Source organism: Cherax quadricarinatus, chromosome 18 (genome assembly GCF_038502225.1).
Source record: "Cherax quadricarinatus isolate ZL_2023a chromosome 18, ASM3850222v1, whole genome shotgun sequence".
NCBI lineage: Eukaryota > Metazoa > Arthropoda > Malacostraca > Decapoda > Parastacidae > Cherax > Cherax quadricarinatus.
In genome coordinates, this window is record NC_091309.1 from 9,683,305 (window position 1) to 9,710,126 (window position 26,822).

General features: G+C 39.8%; 1 long non-coding RNA gene across 1 annotated transcript in view; it reads right to left on the reverse strand.

Moving 5' to 3' along the window:
* Window positions 1-5,455: 5,455 nt before the first annotated feature.
* The window catches only part of LOC138852861 (uncharacterized), a 115,486-nt gene continuing 94,119 nt past the window's right edge, over window positions 5,456-26,822 (reverse strand). The window contains exons 3-4 of the long non-coding RNA XR_011392137.1: window positions 8,296-8,709; window positions 5,456-5,523 (exon numbers count right to left, since the gene is read on the reverse strand). This is a non-coding gene — a long non-coding RNA (uncharacterized lncRNA). The remainder of the gene's footprint in view (window positions 5,524-8,295; window positions 8,710-26,822) is intronic.

Consider the following 26,822-nt stretch of genomic DNA (forward strand, 5'->3'; position numbering starts at 1 on the left):
TTTTAGATTTGTTTACAGTAATTTAATACTAAACAAACACAGTGAAATATATTTTTTTCGTTAGGTTCAGAATGATTTTGGCGAAATTATTGCATACACAAATTTTCACTTGTCCTATATGGCAAGATGAGCGTTGCTATTTAAGCCAAGATGGCAAGTTCTGCCTATTCGGCACGACATATATATATATATATATATATATATATATATATATATATATATATATATATATATATATATATATATATATATATATATATATATATATATATATATATATATATAAGTAAGAATTAGCACGTATTATTTAAAATTATAAAGTGATTTTGTGACTAAAGGAGTTTTGTGGTATAAGAGTTTTTTGCACTTTAGAGAGAGAGAAAGTGATGACACGTGTACGTGTTAGAGAGTGAACAGTTTAGACTTTAGACTCGAGGTCACGTTATACTATATTAATTAAAGTAGAGGCTGTGTGTTCTCAGACATCAAACAGATATAATGTATTGATTCAGTTGGAGCAATCACGCAAATGAAAAAAAAAAGAAATTAGGTAAATACGAGAAAATAAGCTGAATGAAGATGCTTAAATGAATTAATATGAAGACTGAAGTGAAACTAAACGAATGATGAAATGAAACTGAATAAAACGAACGGAGAAATGATATGGTGATACCGACAAGATGGGAAAAAAGACATATATACAGTTAAGACATTTATTAAAAGGAACGTTTTGCCAGAAGTGGCTTCTTCAGTCCTGAAGAATTTGTAGATGAATGGTTCAGAGAACCGACATGTTGATAAATTAGACACATACACAACTCTTGGGAATCTTCATTGAGGAAACGTTTCGCCACACAGTGGCTTCATCAGTCCATACGAAGGAGAAACTTGAAGAACAGGAGGAGAATGAGGTAATCAGTCCCTCAACCTTGAGTCGATGTGTTCAGTCCATCAAGATTGATGGACTGAACACATCGACTCAAGGTTGAGGGACTGATTACCTCATTCTCCTCCTGTTCTTCAAGTTTCTCCTTCGTATGGACTGATGAAGCCACTGTGTGGCGAAACGTTTCCTCAATGAAGATTCCCAAGAGTTGTGTATGTGTCTAATTTATCAGTCCTGAAGAAGCCACTAGTGGCGAAAAGTTCCATTTAATAAATGTCCTGGACTGTACATAAGTGTTTTTTTTTCACAAAACGAACAGAGATTAACTAAGGAGGGGGGGGGGGTTAGTGCCCTCATTCATGCTGTTAAAGGGCTCTTAGTTAGAGGAACGGGAGTTACCCTTCACTTCCCTGGATGCAAAAGAATTAGTCTAGTTGATTTCTTCATTCGTTAATTTGTAGCCGTTCAGAAGAGGCTTTTATAGTTATCGCATAAATAACTATTTTCAATAATGAACTAAATAAAAGTGAAGTAATAACAGGTAACTGCCGGCGTTATTTTATAGTCCTGTCATTAAGTTTTGTGATTAAAGTGTGTTAAGGTGTAATAATTTCGAGGAAGTATACACTGTATGGCCTTGAGACCTTAGCATATGTATCCCGAGATTGTTTGATTATTATTATTATTATAATCAAGGGGGAAGCGCTAAACCCGGAGGATTATACAGCGCCTAGGGGGGGATGTGGAAGGCATTCAGGCTTAATTCGGGGAACTGGAGCACAGATCCAGTTCCTTAAATCAAGAGCCCCTCACCAACATCAAGGAACCTTCCTTGAGGGGCGAGATTGTTTGAACATTTCGTGGGTGGAATAATTTCCCCCTCTAATGTTTGTTGGTGGGTGGAATAGTTTATCTAATTTAGTTTGTTAGTGCTTGTAATACTTTATCTAATAATTTAATGGTGCGTGAAATATTTTTGTTACGTGTTTATTTACGCGTGGGATGCTTTCTCTAATATTTTTTGGTGTATGGGATAGTTTTACTCTAATGTTTATTGATACGCGGAATGGTTTCTAATGTTTATTGGTGCGTAGAATTGTTTCCCCCTCTAATGTTTATTGGTGCGTGGAATAGTGTCTGATGTTTATTGGTGCGTGGAATAGTGTCTGATGTTTATTGGTGCGTAGAATTGTTTCCCCTCTAATGTTTATTGGTGCATGGAATAGTGTCTAATGTTTATTGGTGCGTATAATTGTTCCCCCTCTAATGTTTATTGGTGAGTGGAGTAGGTTTCCCTTCTATTGGAATTTTTTGAAGTTTTCAATGTGAGTTTAGTTTCTTTCTAGTTAAGATTACGATAAACTTTGATCTCGCAATGAGACATTTCTGTGTTGGACTTTGGAATGACTGAGGCTTCAATTTTCTCTTCAAGGAATTTCACCTGAAAATCGACGTTGTAATTCCATATTAACCAGCAGAGTCAGTGTGAAGATACAATTGATACGCCTCATGGTGTCAGTATAGCTACTGAATTCCCTTATACGTATACTTGTGTAGTATATTGTAGATCGTATCTTCCATATATATATATATTTAGGCTACCTGGTCAGTAGGCCTAGTGACTAGCATGACGCTGTTGTGAGCCCTTCGCGCCTGGCATCCTCCTCAGTTCCCGTTAGACCTACCAAGCAGCTACAGGCAGGCTGGGCCTCCCTCTTCCACACTACAATATGTGTTGCCATCCAACAAGTGTGTTTAACTCCAACCATCATATCTCCTACGAACCCCCCACTACAATGGTGTTGACGTTTCAACATAAGAATGGAGGAATACTGCACAAGGCCTACTGGCCCATACAAGGCAGTGTTCCTCCAGTAACACATTTTGCTCATTCCAGACTAGGTTTTGTCTGGTCTCAGGAAAATTAGTCAGTCAGGTGTTATATTTAATAAGTTAGGTAAAAGGACACAAATGTAACCAATGCGACATTTTATTGTGGCAACGTTTCCCTCTCTAGGAGCTTTGCCAAACCGTTATAAACAATACAGGGACAGAGGGTATATATAGGTACAGAGGAGAGGTGCAAAGCATAATATAATCTTAGTAAGTAGTAGTAGTACTTGTGGTAGTAGTAGTTGTTGCAGTACTTGTTATGGTGGTAGTAGTAATAGTGGTGGCAGCAGCTATGTGATGGCTCGGTCTATTGCTCTGAGGAGAATTCTTGCCAATACTTAGAGATGACGTAGGCAGCTTCATCATCCCTGGCTGCCTTCAAGAGAGAGCTGGACAGATACCTAAAGTCAGTGCCGGATCAGCCGGGCTGTGGCTCGTACGTTGGACTGCGTGCGGCCAGCAGTAACAGCCTAGTTGATCAGGCCCTGATCCATCGGGAGGCCTGGTCATGGACCGGGCCGCGGGGGCGTTGATCCCCGGAATAACCTCCAGGTATCTCTGAAGTATTGACAAGAATTCTCAGCAATAGACCCAGCCATCACGTAGCTGCTACCACAACAAGTACTACAACTACTACTACTACCACAAGTGCTGCTACTACTTACAACGATTATATGCTTAGCACCTCACTCGGTACCAATATATATACTCTGTTGTGTCCATGTATTGTTTGTAACGGCTTGACAGAGCTCCTGGAGAGCGAAACGTAGCCACAATAGTGTCGCATTAATTGCACTTGAGTCCTTTTACCTAACATATTGTCGGTAATTCTACCAACATTATTACACTATATTTAATAAGTCGTTTTTAGTGTGCTTGGATTATATACGCTAGATTTTCACGATATGGATATACATAATACTGTTATTAATCAGCAACGATATTATTATATTATTATTATTATTATTATTATTATTATTATTATTATTATTATTATTATAATCAAGGGGGAAGCGCTAAACCCGAAGGATTATACAGCGCCTAGGGGGGATGTGGAAGGCATTCAGGCTTAATTCGGGGAACTGGAGCACAGATCCAATTCCCTAAATCAAGAGCCCCTCACCAACATCAAGGAACCTTCCTTGAGGGGACAGCAACAATAGCATGCTAACCTAGTTATTACAGGCCGAGGTCGAGGTGCATTTCCTGCTCAAGAACGATCTCTGTCCGGCTCCAATTCTGCGGAGCCCCGGTGTTAATGCGCCTTTCATTGTGCAAATGGATGCCGGTGAGCTAAGACTTGGTTATTTTCTTAAAAAGTCAGAGGTAGATATTTTACATCCTGTGTGCTTTTCATTCACTCTAACTGAAGATACAAAAGAATTACAGCACCATAGAGAAGGAGGCGATGTAACGCTGGAACATTTTAAGGCAGACTGGTGCATCGCCTCACCCATTAATATTGCTTGATACAGATTACGACCCACTCGTTTCTATTCACAGTATGAAACACAGAAAAATGCACGACGTATGTGCTTGGCTTTGAATGGTAAGCTGTTCAGTATAATGTTATATGTATCTCATCATTGGAAAACAACATGGTGGCTAACACGTTACCCAGGTCACACATAAATGTGTGACACCTAGTATCAAGGCATATTTCACAAGCCTAACACCTTATCCAAGAAAAAGCTGTATGACCTTTTCGAGTTTAGTGCTTAACCTGATTATAAAGTCTTGATTATACATTCTTTTGTATAGGGTCATGACAGTAACATGCATGTAACCAACACAATAATCTCATAGTCTCTCTTACGTTATTTTATGTTGAGTGTAATAGAATATTGAAGTTAGACGTTCTGGCAGAATTAGAGCTGGACACTTGCCAGCTTATTCTGGATTACTGATAGCGAGGTATCCTCAGAACACTCGGTTTTTCTTGTGTAGTCACAGATAACTATCTACCAGGAATTTGGCAGTTATGATAATTATATAAAATTTTATTCGTTGGACTTCTCTTTTTTTAGATACTCTTAATACTAAATGTTGTTGATGAATTAAACACATGTGCAATACCTGCGTCTTATTACTTTCGAGGATTTTTCGTTGACTAGAGGCTTTTTCACTTCAATATAGAGATTATATACGGAAGACTGACGGACTGAATACATCGATTCCAGGCTGAGGGACTGATTACCTCACGCTCATCTTTCACCGTTTCTCTGCATTGGACTGGGGATGGGGGGGAATTAAAGCTGCGTGTGAGAAAGTAGCGTGTCTGCCTCATGTTTAGCAAACAGAGGATCGAACTTCCACTACTGAAGGGCCTACACGGGTTTAAACGCTTTTCATGTAGAATAAATTGATCTTCATTGGACTGAAGAAACCACTGGCTGCCGAAACGTTTCCAGAACCAAGTTACCCATGTGTTGCACAAATGTCTTTTATTTTTATCAACTTGTCGGTTTTTCTAAATCATTTATTCATACGCTCCAGGTTCTGCCTGTGGCATCCCAGACTCTGCTCGGGATAAACATGCGTGTTGTGACACCGTGTGCTCCTTGCCTTGTTGCAGCTGTATTTCACGTCATGACAAGGTGTACACCCACTTCAATGGCCAGTGGAAACCCAGCATTATATTTTTTTTTCTTTTACAAAGGAAAATAAAACTCTTAGTAAAAATATATCTTTAATGATGTGTGAATGTTCGTCCTCCGGATGTTATATATCTCAGTTCCTTCCTCCTGGGGAAGAAAAACACAATAATAATAATAATAATAATAATAATAATAATAATAATAATAATAATAATGAAGTAATTATAATAATATACCTCAAAAATCGTGATGTTACCGCACATTAATTAAGTCGTTCATTAAAAATTAATTGTTCACCTGCCACCTTAATGTGCATTGGAAGATGGAAAGAACGGAAGGAAAGAAGGAAAAGGCGGACGGCTAGTGATGGAGGAGGAGGGAATAGATGAGTTAGCAATGTGAGGGAGGAGAGGATATGAAAATGAGGAAAATGAAGGAGAAAGGTGAAGGGCGAGGAGATTGACTGGTGGTGAACAGTAAAGTTTATTCATGTACACACAGTTACATATATTACATAGATTATACATAGCAGCATGTGTAGAGAACCCAGGATAACCCAAACAAGTCAGACAAAGTGACTTATGTCCATTAGGGTCCTTTTAATACCTTATTATTATACTATAAGAACATAAGAAAGAAGGAACACTGCAACAGGCCTACTGACCCATGCGGAGCAGGTCCATGTCCCCCCCGGTTAAGACCAATGACCCCCCTCCCGGATTAGCCCAATGACCCACCCAGTCTGGTCACCTAAACTCAAGGAAGGAGCACTGCACCAGACCCAGCAGCACAAGCTAGTTAGGTCCAACTCACACCCACCCACTCATGTATTTATCTAACCTATTTTTAAAACTACACAATGTTTTAGCCTCAATAACTGTACTCGGGAGTTTGTTCCACTCATCCACAACTCTATTGTCAAACCAGTGCTTTCCTATATCCTTCCTGAATCTGAATTTTTCCAACTTGAAACCATTGCTGCGAGTCTTGGCTGGAAATTTTCAGCACGCTATTTACATCCCCTTTATTTATTCCTGTTTTCCATTTATACACCTCGATCATATCATCCCTAATTCTACGCCTTTCGAGAGAGTGCAGATTCAGGGCCCTCAGTCTATCCTCATAGGGAAGATTTCTGAGACATGGGATCATCTTTGTCATCCTCCTCTGTACGTTTTCCAGAGCATTTATATCCATTCTGTAATACGGTGACCAGAACTGAGCAGCATAGTCTAAATGAGGCCTAACCAAGGATATATAGAGTTGAAGAACAACCTGAGGACTTCTATTAATTATACTTCTAGATATGAAGCCAAGAATTCTGTTAGCTTTATTGCGAACACTAATGCACTGTTGTCTTGGTTTTAGATTACTGCTAACCAGAACTCCTAAATCCTTTTCGCAATCAGTAGTATTAAGATCTACATTATTTAGTTTATATGTGGCGTGGTTATTTAACTGTCCAACGTTTAGAACTTTGCATTTGTCAATATTAAACTGCATCTGCCACTTCTCCGACCATTGCATCAGTCTATTCAAATCATCCTGGAGTGCTCTAGTGTCCTCACAATATCTTATTATTATACTATAAAGGATATATACTAGGAATAAGGTAAAAAAGAGTTATTTACATTAACATCTGTTAGCTAAAAAAATTAAAAAATCATTCTCCTCCCTTTCTATCACTACATTCATTAGTTACCTTTTGGCTCTCTTCTGGAACTGGTTCATGCTATGGCTGGCTTTGACATGTGCAGGCAGTCTGTTCCATTCTTTTATTGCTGTACAATAAAAGGTGTTTGACGGCTGGCCACTGACTGGGTACCACAAAGTTGTGCTCTTTCTCCCTAGTACTATGATTGTTTTGGTTCCCAGCCTTGACAGAATTGGCAGCAAGATATTCTGGACACTGTGAGCAATATGATTTAACTTCAGTTGTTTGGATATGCTGAATGTCTTCAACATTCAGCATATCCAATTGTTGTAATTCATCCTGGCCTATAGTCTTAAATCCCCCATTAACCATCCCCAAGAGCGTATACAAGATGACATGAACATTTGATACCAGCAGAGGACTCAGTCCCATGCTCCAACACTCGACTTGATGCCAGCAGAGGATTGAAACCCATGTTCCCAGTACCCCAGTTGATGCCTGCAGAAGACTAAAACCCATGCTCCCAACATTCCAATTAGTACTCTGCCTGCGGGGCGTGTTGGGGACATCCGCTCCAGTTTTCTGACCTGAGATAACATGTCTATTATTGCACTACTGGATATCTACGGTTGTATCAACCTTGTACCACTATGTGTACCACGGCACCTCTGTACCACTGAACCTGTACCATTGAATTTGCCATATTATCTACCACTGCATCTCTCTACCATTGTATTTGTACAACTACGTAGCTATTCAATTGTAACTTTATCATTGTGTATGTAACATTGCAAAACCAATATACTTCTGTAACACATTATCATACAGCAACTGTGCAGTACCAGTGGATTACAAAAGCACTGTACCTCAACCACTGTATCTCTTGCCCCACTGTACCACCGTTAGCCACTGCGCCTCAGCATCAATATACCACTGTATTGCAGAACCACTGTAGTTGTGTCGTCATGAAGCCATTTAACTGGAGTAACTTAAGGTAATGACAGTAATTAATTGCTTATTAGGCTCTGAATCACAGGTAATTGAATCTCTTTCAGGCACAAGAGAGTTGATATATTGGTTTACGTAAGGGCTGGTGTCTGACGTCAAAGACGGGTTGTCTGACGTCAAAGACGGGTTGTTTGATGTCAAAGACGGGTTGTTTGATGTCAAAGATGAGTTGTTTGACGTCTAAGACCGGTTGTTTGACATCAGGGACGGGTTATTTGATGTCAAATACGGGTTATTTGACTTTAAAGACAGCTCACCTCCCCTACATGATGCTGCTTTGATGTCGATGACGTCATTGTGTCCCTTTGATATAATTTTCTTGGGTGTTGGTGACCTGGCTAGGTTCATTAATGATGATGGCGTCACTAGCTTTCCTTGATATAATTGGCTTTGGCGTTGATGACATTACTAGCTTCCCTTGCTACCACTGGCTTTGGTGTTGATGACATCACTAGCTTCCCTTGATACAAGTGGCGTTGGTGTTGATGACGTCACTGGCTTCCCTTGATGCCATTGGCTTTGGCGTTGATGACATCACTAGCTTCTCTTGATGCCATTGGCTTTGGCGTTGATGGCGTCATTAGCTTTGATGTGATGCCACTGGTGTTGATAACGTCACTAGTTTCATTGTTGACAACGTATTAAGCCGGTGACGTCACAGACATCAGTCTCTGCGGAAGTCATTGAAAAAAATTCGAATTAGACCATGTTAATCAGAATTAACATTAGAATTAAACTCAACATTAGAGTAGGAATTATATGGTATTTTATTATTATTATTATTATTATTATTATGGGCCCCACACCCCTTGGGGAATGGGTGGTAACCAGGCTTGATCCAAGGAAATGAAGGGTAGCTCCATATTCCTGGGATCGAAAGCCCTTCCCAAAGTGTGTCTACCCCACACCAAAAAAATATTTTAAAACATATAAATCGCAGTGAAAAATTATCTTGCTTTGCTCCGTAGAATTGACGGAAGGTTATAAAAGTACACAAAAAATACAAATACCAGAAAAGAACAATATAACACAAAAGTCTTAAAAGATTCCAAAAGGGTATTAAAGGTTATAATTATATATATATATATATATATATATATATATATATATATATATATATATATATATATATATATATATATATATATATATATATAATATATATATATATATATATATATATATATATAATTATATATATATATATTATATATATATATATATTATATGTATGTATATATATATTATATATTTATATATGTATATATGTATTATGCATATATATATATATATATATATATATATATATATAATTATATAATTATATATTATGTATATATATTATATATATATTATATATTTATATATGTATGTATTATGTATATATATGTATTATGTATATATATGTATATATATATATATATATATATATATATATATATATATATATATATATATATATATATATATATATATATATATATATTATATATATATATATATAATGTATGTGTGTGTGCGCGTTTGCAATGGAGCTTCCTGTCATCGTATTTGCCTGAACTTCCTCTTTTCTGCAACATTGCTGGCTCCTGATGACGTGCTGATTGCAACACGAAAGGCCTAGAGCAATCATTCAGATCCTCCGTGGTTGTTTGGCATATATATATACATATATATATATATATATATATATATATATATATATATATATATATATTATATATATATATATATATATATATATATATATATATATATATATATATATATATATATATATATATATATACATATATATATATATATATATATATATATATTTTTTTTTTTTTATTATTTTTTTTATTATCACACCGGCCGATTCCCACCAAGGCAGGGTGGCCCGAAAAAGAAAAACTTTCACCATCATTCACTCCATCACTGTCTTGCCAGAAGGGTGCTTTACACTACAGTTTTTAAACTGCAACATTAACACCCCTCCTTCAGAGTGCAGGCACTGTACTTCCCATCTCCAGGACTCAAGTCCGGCCTGCCGGTTTCCCTGAATCCCTTCATAAATGTTACTTTGCTCACACTCCAACAGCACGTCAAGTATTAAAAACCATTTGTCTCCATTCACTCCTATCAAACACGCTCACGCATGCCTGCTGGAAGTCCAAGCCCCTCGCACACAAAACCTCCTTTACCCCCTCCCTCCAACCCTTCCTAGGCCGACCCCTACCCCCGCCTTCCTTCCACTACAGACTGATACACTCTTGAAGTCATTCTGTTTCGCTCCATTCTCTCTACATGTCCGAACCACCTCAACAACCCTTCCTCAGCCCTCTGGACAACAGTTTTGGTAATCCCGCACCTCCTCCTAACTTCCAAACTACGAATTCTCTGCATTATATTCACACCACACATTGCCCTCAGACATGACATCTCCACTGCCTCCAGCCTTCTCCTCGCTGCAACATTCATCACCCACGCTTCACACCCATATAAGAGCGTTGGTAAAACTATACTCTCATACATTCCCCTCTTTGCCTCCAAGGACAAAGTTCTTTGTCTCCACAGACTCCTAAGTGCACCACTCACTCTTTTTCCCTCATCAATTCTATGATTCACCTCATCTTTCATAGACCCATCCGCTGACACGTCCACTCCCAAATATCTGAATACGTTCACCTCCTCCATACTCTCTCCCTCCAATCTGATATTCAATCTTTCATCACCTAATCTTTTTGTTATCCTCATAACCTTACTCTTTCCTGTATTCACCTTTAATTTTCTTCTTTTGCACACCCTACCAAATTCATCCACCAATCTCTGCAACTTCTCTTCAGAATCTCCCAAGAGCACAGTGTCATCAGCAAAGAGCAGCTGTGACAACTCCCACTTTGTGTGTGATTCTTTATCTTTTAACTCCACGCCTCTTGCCAAGACCCTCGCATTTACTTCTCTTACAACCCCATCTATAAATATATTAAACAACCACGGTGACATCACACATCCTTGTCTAAGGCCTACTTTTACTGGGAAAAAATTTCCCTCTTTCCTACATACTCTAACTTGAGCCTCACTATCCTCGTAAAAACTCTTCACTGCTTTCAGTAACCTACCTCCTACACCATACACTTGCAACATCTGCCACATTGCCCCCCTATCCACCCTGTCATACGCCTTTTCCAAATCCATAAATGCCACAAAGACCTCTTTAGCCTTATCTAAATACTGTTCACTTATATGTTTCACTGTAAACACCTGGTCCACACACCCCCTACCTTTCCTAAAGCCTCCTTGTTCATCTGCTATCCTATTCTCCGTCTTACTCTTAATTCTTTCAATTATAACTCTACCATACACTTTACCAGGTACACTCAACAGACTTATCCCCCTATAATTTTTGCACTCTCTTTTATCCCCTTTGCCTTTATACAAAGGAACTATGCATGCTCTCTGCCAATCCCTAGGTACCTTACCCTCTTCCATACATTTATTAAATAATTGCACCAACCACTCCAAAACTATATCCCCACCTGCTTTTAACATTTCTATCTTTATCCCATCAATCCCGGCTGCCTTACCCCCTTTCATTTTACCTACTGCCTCACGAACTTCCCCCACACTCACAACTGGCTCTTCCTCACTCCTACAAGATGTTATTCCTCCTTGCCCTATACACGAAATCACAGCTTCCCTATCTTCATCAACATTTAACAATTCCTCAAAATATTCCTTCCATCTTCCCAATACCTCTACCTCTCCATTTAATAACTCTCCTCTCCTATTTTTAACTGACAAATCCATTTGTTCTCTAGGCTTTCTTAACTTGTTAATCTCACTCCAAAACTTTTTCTTATTTTCAACAAAATTTGTTGATAACATCTCACCCACTCTCTCATTTGCTCTCTTTTTACATTGCTTCACCACTCTCTTAACTTCTCTCTTTTTCTCCATATACTCTTCCCTCCTTGCATCACTTCTACTTTGTAAAAACTTCTCATATGCTAACTTTTTCTCCCTTACTACTCTCTTTACATCATCATTCCACCAATCGCTCCTCTTCCCTCCTGCACCCACTTTCCTGTAACCACAAACTTCTGCTGAACACTCTAACACTACATTTTTAAACCTACCCCATACCTCTTCGACCCCATTGCCTATGCTCTCATTAGCCCATCTATCCTCCAATAGCTGTTTATATCTTACCCTAACTGCCTCCTCTTTTAGTTTATAAACCTTCACCTCTCTCTTCCCTGATGCTTCTATTCTCCTTGTATCCCATCTACCTTTTACTCTCAGTGTAGCTACAACTAGAAAGTGATCTGATATATCTGTGGCCCCTCTATAAACATGTACATCCTGAAGTCTACTCAACAGTCTTTTATCTACCAATACATAATCCAACAAACTACTGTCATTTCGCCCTACATCATATCGTGTATACTTATTTATCCTCTTTTTCTTAAAATATGTATTACCTATAACTAAACCCCTTTCTATACAAAGTTCAATCAAAGGGCTCCCATTATCATTTACACCTGGCACCCCCAAACTTACCTACCACACCCTCTCTAAAAGTTTCTCCTACTTTAGCATTCAAGTCCCCTACCACAATTACTCTCTCACTTGGTTCAAAGGCTCCTATACATTCACTTAACATCTCCCAAAATCTCTCTCTCTCCTCTGCATTCCTCTCTTCTCCAGGTGCATACACGCTTATTATGACCCACTTCTCGCATCCAACCTTTACTTTAATCCACATAATTCTTGAATTTACACATTCATATTCTCTTTTCTCCTTCCATAACTGATCATTTAACATTACTGCTACCCCTTCCTTTGCTCTAACTCTCTCAGATACTCCAGATTTAATCCCATTTATTTCCCCCCACTGAAACTCTCCTACCCCCTTCAGCTTTGTTTCGCTTAGGGCCAGGACATCCAACTTCTTTTCATTCATAACATCAGCAATCATCTGTTTCTTGTCATCCGCACTACATCCACGCACATTTAAGCAACCCAGTTTTATAAAGTTTTTCTTCTTCTCTTTTTTAGTAATTGTATACAGGAGAAGGGGTTACTAGCCCATTGCTCCCGGCATTTTAGTCGCCTCATACGACACGCATGGCTTACGGAGGAAAGATTCTTTTCCACTTCCCCATGGACAATAGAAGAAATAAAAAAGAACAAGAGCTATTTAGAAAAAGGAGAAAAACCTAGATGTATGTATATATATATATGCATGTGCGTGTCTGTGAAGTGTGACCAAAGTGTAAGTAGGAGTAGCAAGATATCCCTGTTATCTTAGCGTGTTTATGAGACAGAAAAAGAAACCAGCAATCCTACCATCATGCAAAACAGTTACAGGTTTTTGTTTCACAGTCATCTGGCAGGACGGTAGTACTTCCCTGGGTGGTTGCTGTCTACCAACCTACTACTATAAATATAAATATATATATATATATATATATATATATATATATATATATATATATATATATATATATATATATATATATATATATATATATATATATATATATATATATATATATATATATATATATATATATATATATATATATATATATATATATATATATATATATATATATATATATATATATATATATATATATATATATATATATATATATATATATATATATATATATATATATATATATATATATATATATCAAACAACCACGGAGGAACTGAATGATTGCTCTAGGCCTTTCGTGTTGCAATCAGCACGTCATCAGGAGCCAGCAATGTTGCAGAAAAGAGGAAGTTCAGGAAAATACGATGACAGGAAGCTCCATTGCAAACGCGCACACACACATACATTATATATATATATATATATATATATATATATATATATATATATATATATATATATATATATATATATATATATATATATATATATATATATATATAGATATATATATATATATATATATATATATATATATATATATAATGTCACTATTTGGAAGGGAAAATTCTCCATTGCTCAGTGGACCTCAGCCCTGCGCTGACCAATCACATCCAAGGATAAATTACTCCCGGGGTTGTTATTGGTCTATTTATTACTGTATATAGTACGAGCTCGCTCTTCCGTCACTCCGGTAATTTATATTACAGCTGCATCAGCCTAGCCAAAGGCTAGGCTGATGCAGCATAACCTTTATTGCTTTTAACAAACTTTTGTGACTTTTTATAACCTATTGTCATATAATCTTTTGTGATTTTTGTTGCTTTTGTAAATTTTTGTAACCAATATACATATATATATATATATATATACATATATATATATATATATATATATATATATATATATATATATATATATATATATATATATATATATATATATATATTTAATGCTGAAGTTACAACTACAATGACCATTGCCAATATTACATGAGAAAATCACCTTCACCAGTTAGGTAGCTTTGTTGTCCTGAGAATAGGGACAGGGTATCGAGCCTGAAGTACTCACGTGGGTTTAGGGTTCTCGGTAAAAAAAAAACGGGAAAGACTGATGATACCAAAATAAATTCAGAAATGTTAGAACTTTGAATCGTAATTTTAAACAATTAAATGCCGCTGTACGAGCTACAGTTAATTTTCTTTGAAAAACATTGAATTTATTTATAAATAATTCATAATTTAAAGCAAATAAAATGAATAATACATATGAGAAAAAATAAATTCTTAGGACGATACGAACACCAAACTACCAGACGTACTGCTGGAGTAATCCAGTTTACATTTAACATCATTTCATCTACGTACCCTAACGTCACGAGTCATATATCAGGTATATATGAGTGAATCACGACTAACGTAGTGGTTCTAACAACGACTCTAACAAAGAGACTCGCATATATCTACTCTAAAAATAACAAACGCTTTTTAACATGAGGCAGTGGAGTATGTGGTGCTGGTAGTAGCCATTACCTGAGTGAAGTCCCTTGAGAGTGGAGTGCTGACGGTGTTTACCACATAGGAACGCTGTTAACCAATGTTTTAAGACTCCCTAGGGAGTATCTGGGTCCTAGCGAATATCCTGGGATCTATCCGTGTACTCAGGCGCCTGAGCCTGGATAGGATAAGATTTGTTTGAATTTTTAACCCTGAGGTTTAGCCACCCAGGATAACTACAATAATGTCAGTGCGTCACCAGGGACTAACACCCAGGAACCTACTTACTGCTAGGTGAACATGAACAGCAGGTGTAAGGAAACATATCCAACGCTTTCAACTATGCCGGAGATGGAACCACAGACACTCAGTATGCAAGGCGAGTGCGTTGCCAACCGAGCCATGGGACTCTATACCACTATGAATGCATCACTCGGCAGGTCGCCAGGATATGATTCAAAAATTCCCAGGAAACATGTCAGTGGTAAGTGTGTACACTTCACATTTTTGTTGACATACAAAATAAGTTCTCGCATATGAAGGTTTAAATTATTATTATTATTATTATATATATATATATATATATATATATATATATATATATATATATATATATATATATATATATAATGTGTATTATTTCTATACGAAATCTAAATTGACCACCAATGTCCCCTCCCCCACCGCCACCAAACCCTAACCCAATCAACTACCCCCCTCCCCCCATCCAACACCCTCACCACTACCTTTGCCAATAATATCTTCACCACTGCTGCCTCCACAACAAGCACCAACACTCACTACTCGTCACCGCAGGCTTGTTCATAACATCTCATCTTCCCTGGTAAACACACATCAATAACTTCAATAGTGACCACTGTAAATGAAACGTTGATTGACAGTGCTCTCAGGACATGTCTCTGACATGCTAGATCAGCTGCTCACCAAGTTTGTGTGCATGGGGTACGTGTGTACACTGTGTGTATGTACATGTACGTATGTGTGGACGTGTAGAACTGTTCGTGCGTATTGTAATAACATGTTCGTAGCTACAGGAGCAAAGCTGTGTTCATTGTGAACTGTTTTCAGTAATTGTGTGTGTGTACGTATCAGTGGTTGTAGGGAGGAAGGGCTGTCGAGGTGGTTTGGTCATTTAGAGAGGGTGGAGCAATATAGGATATATAATAAGAATAAGAGGGAATAGGTAAGACCCCTGTGGGGTGAGCGGGGAAGTGGGGATAGTGGAAGAATAGGTAGGTGAGAGGAAGATGTGTGAGTGGAAGGGATAGTACCAGGGCTTTACCTAGCCGCTAGGCAGATAGTGGCTCAGGAGTTCTGGACGCGGAAAGGAATGCAAGGAGCAGGGGAGGGGGTCGCCGATACATGACTACAAGGTACTGGCTAGGGTCTATATTAAAAAGGATGTCTTTTAAGGTCCATAAAATAGGATGACTTGGAGTGTGTATAAATCTGTAGTGGAGGAGAGGAGGGGTAGGGGTCGACTTAGGACTGCCCTCTTTTTTTTAAATAATTTCATTGGTCATTAACCCTGTGAATAAAAAAATACCCAATTTTTCATCGGCTGTCTGTTCGGCTTTCAGCTATCTGTGATTAAAATCTACGTGTAAACTGTTTTGTGAATACAATGTGTGGACGCGGGCGCGCCTGCGAATTTTTTATTGATGGGATAAAACCCATGAAATAAGTAGACTATTTCTTAATTCCATTGAGGTCTCCGGTTTTTTTCCTCCCTCTTCCTGTAATTTTCCCCCTTCTCGTATTCTTTCCACTGTTTTTCCTACTTGTGGAAAATTGCATTTATCTGTATGTAACTCATTATGTACATAACAATAAATGAACATAGACAATTATTATTTATCAGTTAGACAAGTAGGAATTTGGGACACCTAGGTCGCAAAAAATGTCCCCCTTCGATACCTACCTCTGTCATATCCACAAGTTGCTCTGGACCTATTAATCATAAATGATTTGTATCACTAGGAATGCTGGTAAATATATAAATTTGTGGACTGTATATTAAAAATAATAAATGATTGTAGATACACATATATACACATTTATACAACAGAAGGAGAATATATCTTAATCATAACACTCACCAATTTGACTGGAGATTAATGTGTCATGTACAGGACCCCCCCCCCTTTGCCTACATTTATGAAGAATTTACTGGCTAGAAATTAAACATAATTTAGACAGCTTATCTGAGGTTCCCGGAGTTGTCCTGTCCTGTCTCCTGATTCTCAAATTATGCAGGAATGCACATCCAACAATTTCGCCTCCTATTTGAGAGGTGTCAGCCCAATTTTAACCTCTAGAGCACGAAAAATTCTTCCCATTATTCACAACGTGTTATTCAATTCAAACAAAATGGCGACTGACCTCCCCAGCCGCAGGTTTCCCATTTTCGATAAAATACCTCTTTTAAAAATACAATATAGGGCATCTATTTACCTATAAATTACCGTATTTCCGGAAAATATATACAGTATTTTCCACACTACTCTTCATCTTTTTACTTTTTTCTCTCTCCTTTCTCTTTCTTCCTCTTCATTTGCCATCTTCATGAGTGCGTAGTAAGCATTGGAAAAACACAGCAAAATGCAGTCACTTTAAAACATGTTTAATGGACACTTGTTCTAGGAGGTGCGTCCCCTGACTGTTGTTGTGAAACATGTCCTTACAGTGATTGCTGCATTAGCTGGTTTTCATTACTGTTGTGGGTATCAGTTATGGCAAGGTTAGTTCTTCAACACTGAGCTAACAGACTGAGTTATTGTTCCGTCTGAGTGGCTAGTTTATTGTGAGCTTCATGCTCACACTAAACCTCAGCTCATTCTGAACTCTGCTATCCCACCTCAGCTCATTTCAAAGCCTAGCCATATCCAGACCATTGCCTCGGCTTCCCTAGACAGTGGCAAACACACCGTTAAAACCTGATTAAAACACACTTTCAATTAGGCTTGTGTTTGCTTCTCATTACAGCATCCAGGGATTATCCTCGGCTTTTGTAAATGTGTCCGCGCTGATTAATTTACAATTAGTTTGAAAATGATTTCGCGGTGGCGTCACTAGGATTCTAATGAAGTTTTTGCGCACTTAAGAAGTCGCATCAAGGGGTAAGAATGGTTATCATTGATGGTAAAGGATTCTTGATCAAAGACATTGATGATATCCTTCCTTGAATCAATCCTGATTAGCCCACATTCTGCAGGCGATGATCTGTACGGGCTTAGCGCTTATCCGTGTATATAACAATTACGTTACTTTATGGGGTGGGGGTGTAATTAAACATGTCTAGGATAATGATATCTAGTATCTACACATCCTGTTCATCATTCACATGTACAGGATGTGTAGCTGCCAGACAAGTGAATGATGTACAGGATGTGTAGATACAAGAGAGTGATGTGCAGAATGTGTAGATACCAGACAAGTGAATGATGTACAAGATGTGTAAATACCAAACAGGATATCGATGTAGTGTGTGTGTGCACTCGAGTGCCTATATGTGGTTTCAGGGGTCGATTCACAACTCCTGTGTGTATGCGAGTGCGCGTAGGAACTCAGGTGGTTGTGCAGGATGTGCAAAAACAATGTACACGAACTTTTTTTTTTTCAGAATGTGCTGTTTCCTTGATGAAGCCACCAGACAAGTGAGTGCAGGATGAGAGGTAATATATATGCAAATTAGCTATTAATTATTCGAAAGTGATTGAAAGTGATTTAACCTGGCAAAGCAGAGTCAGCTGGGATACGGAAGGCACCAGTTATATACATTTTATCTACATCATAATGGAAATTTGTAAGGTAAACCTTCATGTTGCTTTAGAAAAGTCATTATTCTCGATTTTTTTGGGAATCAGTCTGTATAGTGTTTGTACTTTCGACATCGGAGGGGTGAAATTTTATGTTGAGAGAGAGAGAGAGAGAGAGAGAGAGAGAGAGAGAGAGAGAGAGAGAGAGGAGATTCCTGCCTAAGTATAAAAACCAAAAAGAGAATTTGTTAGACCCTCAGGGGCTTATGCCTCTTTCACTAAAATAAAACCATGCTGCAATAACTCCCTCCGGGTTTAGCCCTTAATAGCCTCTCCCCCTCCTGGTTTAGCGCTTTTCATGACTATTAGCATTTTTTTTGAATGTTTACGAGCGTGACGGAAGAGATCAAAAAAGAAATACACAAAAATACTGAATTTTGTATCAGCCTAGTTGATAAAAATGCGATGAGAGTTTCTCATGAAATAAACATGGAATTGAAAGCCTGATGAAAGTGGGGAGAGAGAGAAGGCTGATAAAGATTAGGAAAAGGTGAACATGAAAGACTAAGCTTTTAAATGTGTATTGGAGATAAGGTGGAAAGGCAATAAAGGGCGGACTAAGAAGAGAACGGTAGATGGAAAAAGCAATATGAAGACTGGGATAATAAACTAAAAAGAAGGGAATGAGAGGGGAGAGATGAATGATGAAAGAGGGAAGGTAAAGATAATAGAGAGAGAGAGAGAGAGAGAGAGCTAGCGAGCTTGAAGGGAGATATGTTTGTTTGACGCAGAAAGGAATTAAAAAAAAAAAAACAAAGATGAAAGGGAATCAAAGACGAAAAGAAAACAGGGGTGTGAAGAACAGACGTAGAAAGTGGAGGGATAGAGAGCGATGGAAGGAAGAAATATTACACGAGAGAGAAAAAGTAGAATAACTTAATGAATAATCAGAGAGAGGGTAGGGAATTTTTAGACAGAAATATGACAAAATTAGAAAAGCAAAAGAGAATAAGTAGTGGAGGTAATACTAGGATATTATTATTAAATTTGAAAACTCTACACCTCCAGGGGCCGTCATACAACGCCTTGGGGGAACTGCAGGTACTCAGCTTTGATCCGAGGAAGGGATGAGTAGCTCCCGTTCCTTAGATCATGAGCCCTTCATCACTTTCACAGCATAGAACACAGAAGGGAACTTACTTAGCAAGAATTCAAATATAGTGAACTACTAAACAGCTACTGAGCTAGTATCTTCCTTGCTTATACTAGTAAGATAGGTATTACTATCCTGTTAATACTGGTAAGACAAGTATTATTGCATTGTTTATACTAGTAAGATAGGTATTACTAGTTTATACCAGTAAGACAGGTATTACTACCTCGTTTATACTAGTAAGAAAGGTATTACTGCCTTGTTTATACTAGCAAGACTGGTATTACTACCGTGGTAATATAAGTAAGACGGGTATTACTGCCTTGTTTATATTGGTAAAACTGGTATTACTTTATTAATAAGGATCCAGGATCTCTCTCGGCATAAATGGTGGGTATATTTCCCTTTTCGTCGAAATTCGCTGACCTGGTTGATGACACTGGGAGAATTATTTATGTAGTGTGTGGAATGTGAAGAATAAGGTTTTGAATTGTTTTACGTGCTATGTGACTAAGATTTATGTAATGCAAGAGTGAATTGGTTACCACAGTAGCAAGTTGATAATGATAGTGCGCGGGAGGCGGGTCTTAGTCGTATGATGACCCGGCGCTGGCGCGTTTGGTCATGTGACCGAGTACTTCCGCTGGCTTACTGGTCTACCCCTATAATAATAATGCTTATAATTATAGCCATTTATTATGTTAGAAACAGAATTTTTTTAAAGCGCGAAATGATGAAACTGTTGTTTTACAAATAAAACCCTCAAGCATTTGGTGTCTGCAGGATTAGATACGAGAAATCCAACGTATTTTACACGCTCGGAGTTGCTCTAGTCCCCAGCTCGTTTGTAAATCCCTTTCCCCTCAAGGAAGGTTCCTTGATGTTGGTGAGGGGCTCTTGATTTAGGGAATTGGATCTGTGCTCCAGTTCCCCGAATTAAGCCTGAATGCCTTCCACATATCCCCCCCCCAGGCGCTGTATAATCCTCCGGGTTTAGCGCTTCCCCCTTGATTATAATAATAATAATAATGTAAATCCCTTTTATCTCTCTCTTCCTCTCCCTCTCTTTATCTCTTCCTCTGTTCCTCTTACTCTCCCTCACGTGCTAAACGCGTTGGCAAGCCTGGAATCTCCTTTCCATCCTTCCTTTACTTCTCCCTTCATCCCTATTTTCCACTCCACCTCTCATTTCTCCCTCGCCTTCACACATTAACCCCTCACAAATTGTAACACAATACTTTGCTGATTAGCTGTCCAGGAGGATAAATACTACTTTCGTTTTTTACTCCCTGAAGCGAGAATGATGTGAATAGAAAGTATGGTAGGGAGAGTGTTTGTGCATGTTTGTGTTTGTGTTGTGTCTTGCACGTTGTGTGTGTATTAGTAAATATTCCCATACAAGATTTAAGCAGCACTGGAATCAGTGACGGGAGCTTCAAACGACGTATTTATTAACACTTCATCAGGGGACTTATGCTTTATCATCATTTTAGGAAGACTTGCATCACATTACATTTAATAACCGGGTCGTTGTCTTTGGGAGCGAAACTAACGAAGATTGGGCCGGAACGGCAGGTTGGAGGTTTTCCGAACGAGAACTGAGTATCGATAATAACTTAAACGGTGAAACACTGGAGGCGACCTGAAAAATACTACACCAACGTAATAGGCTCCTGTTAATGATGGCCAGATGTTAGTAATGGGAACAGTTTGTTTCGTATTGGCTACAAAACAGTGTCATTGAACCAGGGTCTGATAGGGGCAGTTATTATTGGGGGTAAATACCCCAAATAGACAAATTTTCAGTACCATTATTTTAACAGCTCGTCCTCTTAAGCCACAGGCAGCATTACACTGTTGTAAAAACAGTCAAATGGGTGACTGTTGACGGAACCTTGAACAATTGAAAGGACGAGTCGCGCACAGTGGCTGCCCGTTTCATGTTAGCGCGTCAAACTATTTTATCGTCCATCTTATATTTGTTGTTTTTCCATCGTAACCCAACACAACACAACACATCCTAACCCAGCCTAACTTAGAAATGGGCTTGGAAACCCTATGTGAAAATGTGGCATAGTTATTTGGTACAAGGATTCCAATGGAAATAAGTCATTTTGTCTGACTATTTTTGGGTTGACCTATGTTATTTACACTAATAATAACAATAATATAATCTTTATTTCTACAAGTACATGTACAATATATACAGACCTAGCTGACATCAGTGACATGCTATATACAAAGCTCCTGATTATGCAGAGCATTTCGGGCACATTAGGTTAATTTTGTCCCCAGGATGCTACCCACACCAGTCGGCTAACACCCAGGTACCTATTTTATTGATAGGTGAACAGGGACATCAGGTGTCTTGAGGAAACACTTCCTAATGTTTCCACCTGTAACGGGGATCGAACTACGGACTTTAATGTGGACCTGTACCTAAATAAACTTACCAGCCTGCGGGATATGAAAGGACTTAAATATTGACTTTTTTGTTTAGGATAAGCATCTTTCATTTAACTTGCCTTTTCAGGTAAGCAGTCATCTTGCAGTACCAGGGTTTGCTGGCAGACCTTCAGCATAACCTCGCTAAGGTAAAGTCTACTGGGAACACCTTATCTGGGGACCATCTCAAGTTGGTTCTTCGTCCATTTTCATCCAGAAAAAGTGTGCATGAAATTTGTGAGGACAAGATTATCACCTCGGTTAATTTGCGAGGCAAGTAACCACCTAGTATCATGGAAGCCCTCACGAATTATCCAAAAGCTGAGCATTATATATATATATATATATATATATATATATATATATATATATATATATATATATATATATATATATATATATATATATATATATATGCAATAAGATCACAGTAAACAGGTGATTTCAGAATATGCAAAACAACCACTCTGAAAGAATAGAGAAATTCCAAGCGCTTTCGTGACTACTCACATTATCAAGGAACTATGAAAGTAAAGCATCCAAGGAAGGTATATAAGGGGTCTGGCCAACACCTCACTATCAGATCCCACAACGGTTAAACACCTGACATGCGCCGGGCCAACTGGACAGGTCCTTTGCACAACCCACCAACAAACTATTCTACCCAAGAAAATTTTTAAAATTATTATTTGTCCAGTGCCTCTTCAAGGGGGGCTCCTTGGCGTGGTGAAGAGGCTCTTGGTCTGAGGAATTAGACCTGTCGGTCTTCTTCCTCAGACCGAACCTAATTACCCCCCAATCTCCCCTCCCCTATCCCATCCTCCCCATCCTCCCCTTTTTCCTTTCCTCCTCCTCCTCCCCACCCCTCCCTTTTGCCCTTCCTCTTTTTGGCCTTTGGGATTTCTCCCACAGGCGCGCTCGTTCCTAGGTAGGGGAAAGGATACCGGGGTCTATCCCATTCCGTTGAGGTTCTTGGCGGTGGCGTAGTTTGCCGTGGAATCTGGATCGCCTGGGGATGTCCCGATCCCTCTCCGGTATCCCGGAGTAGCTTTGGGTGTCTTTTGGGCGACGGGTGTATCTCTGGAAGCCACCTTTCGGATTCCGGGGGTGGTGGCCGAAGGAGGTATGCTTTGTGGCGGATATCCGGCCGCCCTCTCTTTTGTCCACCGAGGTAGCTCGGCAGATGTGAGGTTGCTATCCCGGATTGTTAGTTTACTAGCATGATGGGTAGGGTATGGCACGGGTTCCATGCTGCATCTGCGCTACTTGCGGTGCTGAGGTCCTCTTGGGCGCGGAGGGAGATTTCTGGCCCTTTCATTCCTCCTAGGAACTATCCCTCCCCGGTCCCCCCTTTTTTTATTCTTTTTTTTATTTTTATTTTCTTTTCTTTCTTTTTTTTTTCTTAAAAACAAAAAGAAAGAAGTAACCTAACCATGGCAGCCCTAGTCCATGAACCTACTACCCCCGGGCCCCTTCTTGATACCGCACCCCGTTCTGACCCCGCCTCGTCTTTGGACCACTCTTCAGACACTCCTCATGCCTCTGTACCTCTTGCCGGTGCTGTTTCCTCACCCGCTTCAGGTACTGAGGCCTCGACTGACTCCTTCGATTTATCGGACCTTCGCTCTCCTCTGACTATGCTTCCGGCCTCTCCCTCTACGGTACGGCAATTTTCAAATCGCCGACCCGTTCCACGTCGGACCAACTCTGGTCCCACGCCTAAACGCCAACGACAATTACCTGCTGATGATCCTTCTCCACCTTCTCGTTCTTCTCAGAAACGATCGACACGTCCTTCACTACCGTTCCACGCTCAGTTTCAGACTGAACAATGGACTAAATTCTTCACTTTACGACCGACTTCCTCTACTGCCTATCTTTCTGACCACAGTATTGGCAAGGCACTCCTACGCCATGTTGGTAAAGATATTTCTTTTCATGCTCTTAAGAGCGGTATGCGCATCATTACCGTACAGAATGCTACCCAGGCTCATGAGCTCTCTCGTCTTTCCCATATCGATACTGTTCCTGTCACTCTTGAAAAACATCATTCCCTCAATTCTTGTAGTGGTACCGTCATTCTGCCCCATACCATAGTTCAACAAAATTTCCAGACATGTGGCACTGACATTCTTGAACAGCTGGAACTCCAAGATCTCCCAATCCTCAAGGTAGACACTTACGTTCTTCCTGCCCGCGGGCGGAGACGATACCCTAGCAATGTGGCTCATTTAACTTTTGACAGCCGAGAACTCCCATCCTCAGTTTATATAGCAGGACATCGGTTACAAGTTCGAAAGGTGATCCCTACACCACAACAGTGTAGAAATTGCTGGCGATTTGGCCATCCAGCGAAATATTGCAGATCTAACGCTGAATGCCCAGTCTGTGGTGCCGATGACCATTCTAATACGTCTTGCAATCGATCTCCCTCTTGCCTTAACTGTCATGAGGCTCACCCTTCGTACTCTCGCCGTTGTCAAGTCTATTTAAACGAGCGGGAAATCCGTTACCTCAAAGAGACAGAAGGTCTCCCTTATGCCATGGCAGTTTCTCATCTCCGCCTCCAAGGGAGACTCCCACGTGTTTCTTATTCCCGTGTTTCAAAACGTCCCCCCACTTCTGGTATCCCATCTTCTACACCCACCTCTGTGGTTACCTCTCCCATAGTCACTCCTGTATCTAATCCTTTTGCTGTCCTTGGCTCAGACGTCCCTACTTCAACGCCTCAGTCTGATCTCGCTTCTTCGTGTTCTCTCTCACAAGCCAAAGTATCGACGAGACCTCGTACGACACCTCCTCCCAATCGTCCCTCCACTTCTCAAAATTCAAAAAAAGGTCCGTTAACACCTCCTACCCATCTTCCACCTCCTCATTTTACCCTCCCTGTCTCTGTCCCTGATTCTCCCCCTCTCACTGGCTCAGTTACAAGTGTAGAGGTTCACCCTCCTCCTCGTACTGTATCTTCCTCCCCTGTTCCCTCCCAAGTTTCTTCCTCTTCTGCCACCTCCCAGGTTTCTGCCTCTTCTGTCCCCTGCCACGCTTCTCCAGTTCCCTCCACCCTTTCGCCCCCCCCTACCTTGGTACAGTCCAATACAGTTCCAATCTTTACTCATCCTCCCCCTACCATTTCCAATATTGTCTCCCATACGACGTCTCTGAATTCCGAAACACTTGAAGCAATCTCTGAATATATTGCAGAGACCAAACCATCAATGGACACTGATCCACCTTCCGCTCTTTCTCGCTCCTCTGCTCCATCTGTGCAACTCCTTTCTTCACAGCGCACTGTTCCTTCGCTGCTTGAACGTTTTCCACTGCCTCCGCATGTGGACTTTTCTAACCCCTCTAGTCCGTAGGAACCCTTACCTGCAGATTTCAAGTATCTTTATCATTGCCAATCATGGCCTATTTACAGTGGAATATACGCGGCCTCAGGGGTAATCGGGGTGAGCTTCAGATGTTACTCTCCCAGTTTGCCCCTGTTGGTGTTTGCTTACAGGAACCAAAATTACACTCTGCTGTTATTTCTCCCATCTCAGGCTATAATTTATTGTATTCTTCAGATCCTTTTCCTGATGGGACCTTTAATGAAAGTGCCCTTCTTCTACGCACTGATATTCCGTACCATCAGCTATTTGTTCATACTTCGCTGCATTACACAGCAGCCCGTATCCACTTACATAGGTGGTATACGCTCTGTTCTTTATATCTCTCTCCTTCTCGGGCATTATCTATTCCGGATATTGCCTTTCTTGTTTCGTCATTACCGCCACCGATTCTGTTACTTGGTGATTTTAATGCCCACCATTTCCTCTGGGGGGGGTCTCACTGTGATTCCCGTGGAATTCAGTTAGAGGCTTTTCTTGCCACCCACCCCCTCCATGTTTTAAATACAGGTACTCACACCCATTTTGATCCTCGGACTCATACTCTCTCTTGCATTGATCTCTCAGTCTGCTCTTCCTCCGCCGCATTAGACTTCACTTGGTCTGTTCTCCCGGACTTACATGACAGTGATCATTTCCCAATCATTCTTACTTCCCCTTCATATTCGCCACCTCTTCGCACCCCACGCTGGCAATTTGATCGGGCAAATTGGAACCTTTACTCACACCTAACTGTTTTTAAAGAGGTTCCTTCTTCGTCCTCCATCGATGAGCTTTTACACCTCTTCTCGTCCTCCGTTTTCACCGCAGCTTCTCATTCTATACCCCAAACTTCGGGCAGGCATTCTCAGAAATGCGTGCCTTGGTGGTCTCCTGCTTGTGCTCGTGCAGTACGTTTGAAACGCGCTGCATGGGGCAGGTACCGGTACAATAGAACCACAGAGAGACTCCTTGATTTTAAACAGAAGCATGCGATCGCTCGCCGTGTCATCCGTGATGCTAAACGCACTTGCTGGCGAGATTATGTCTCCACCATCACCTCTGCTTCCTCTATGAGTGCAGTCTGGAAAAAAGTACGAAAACTGAGTGGT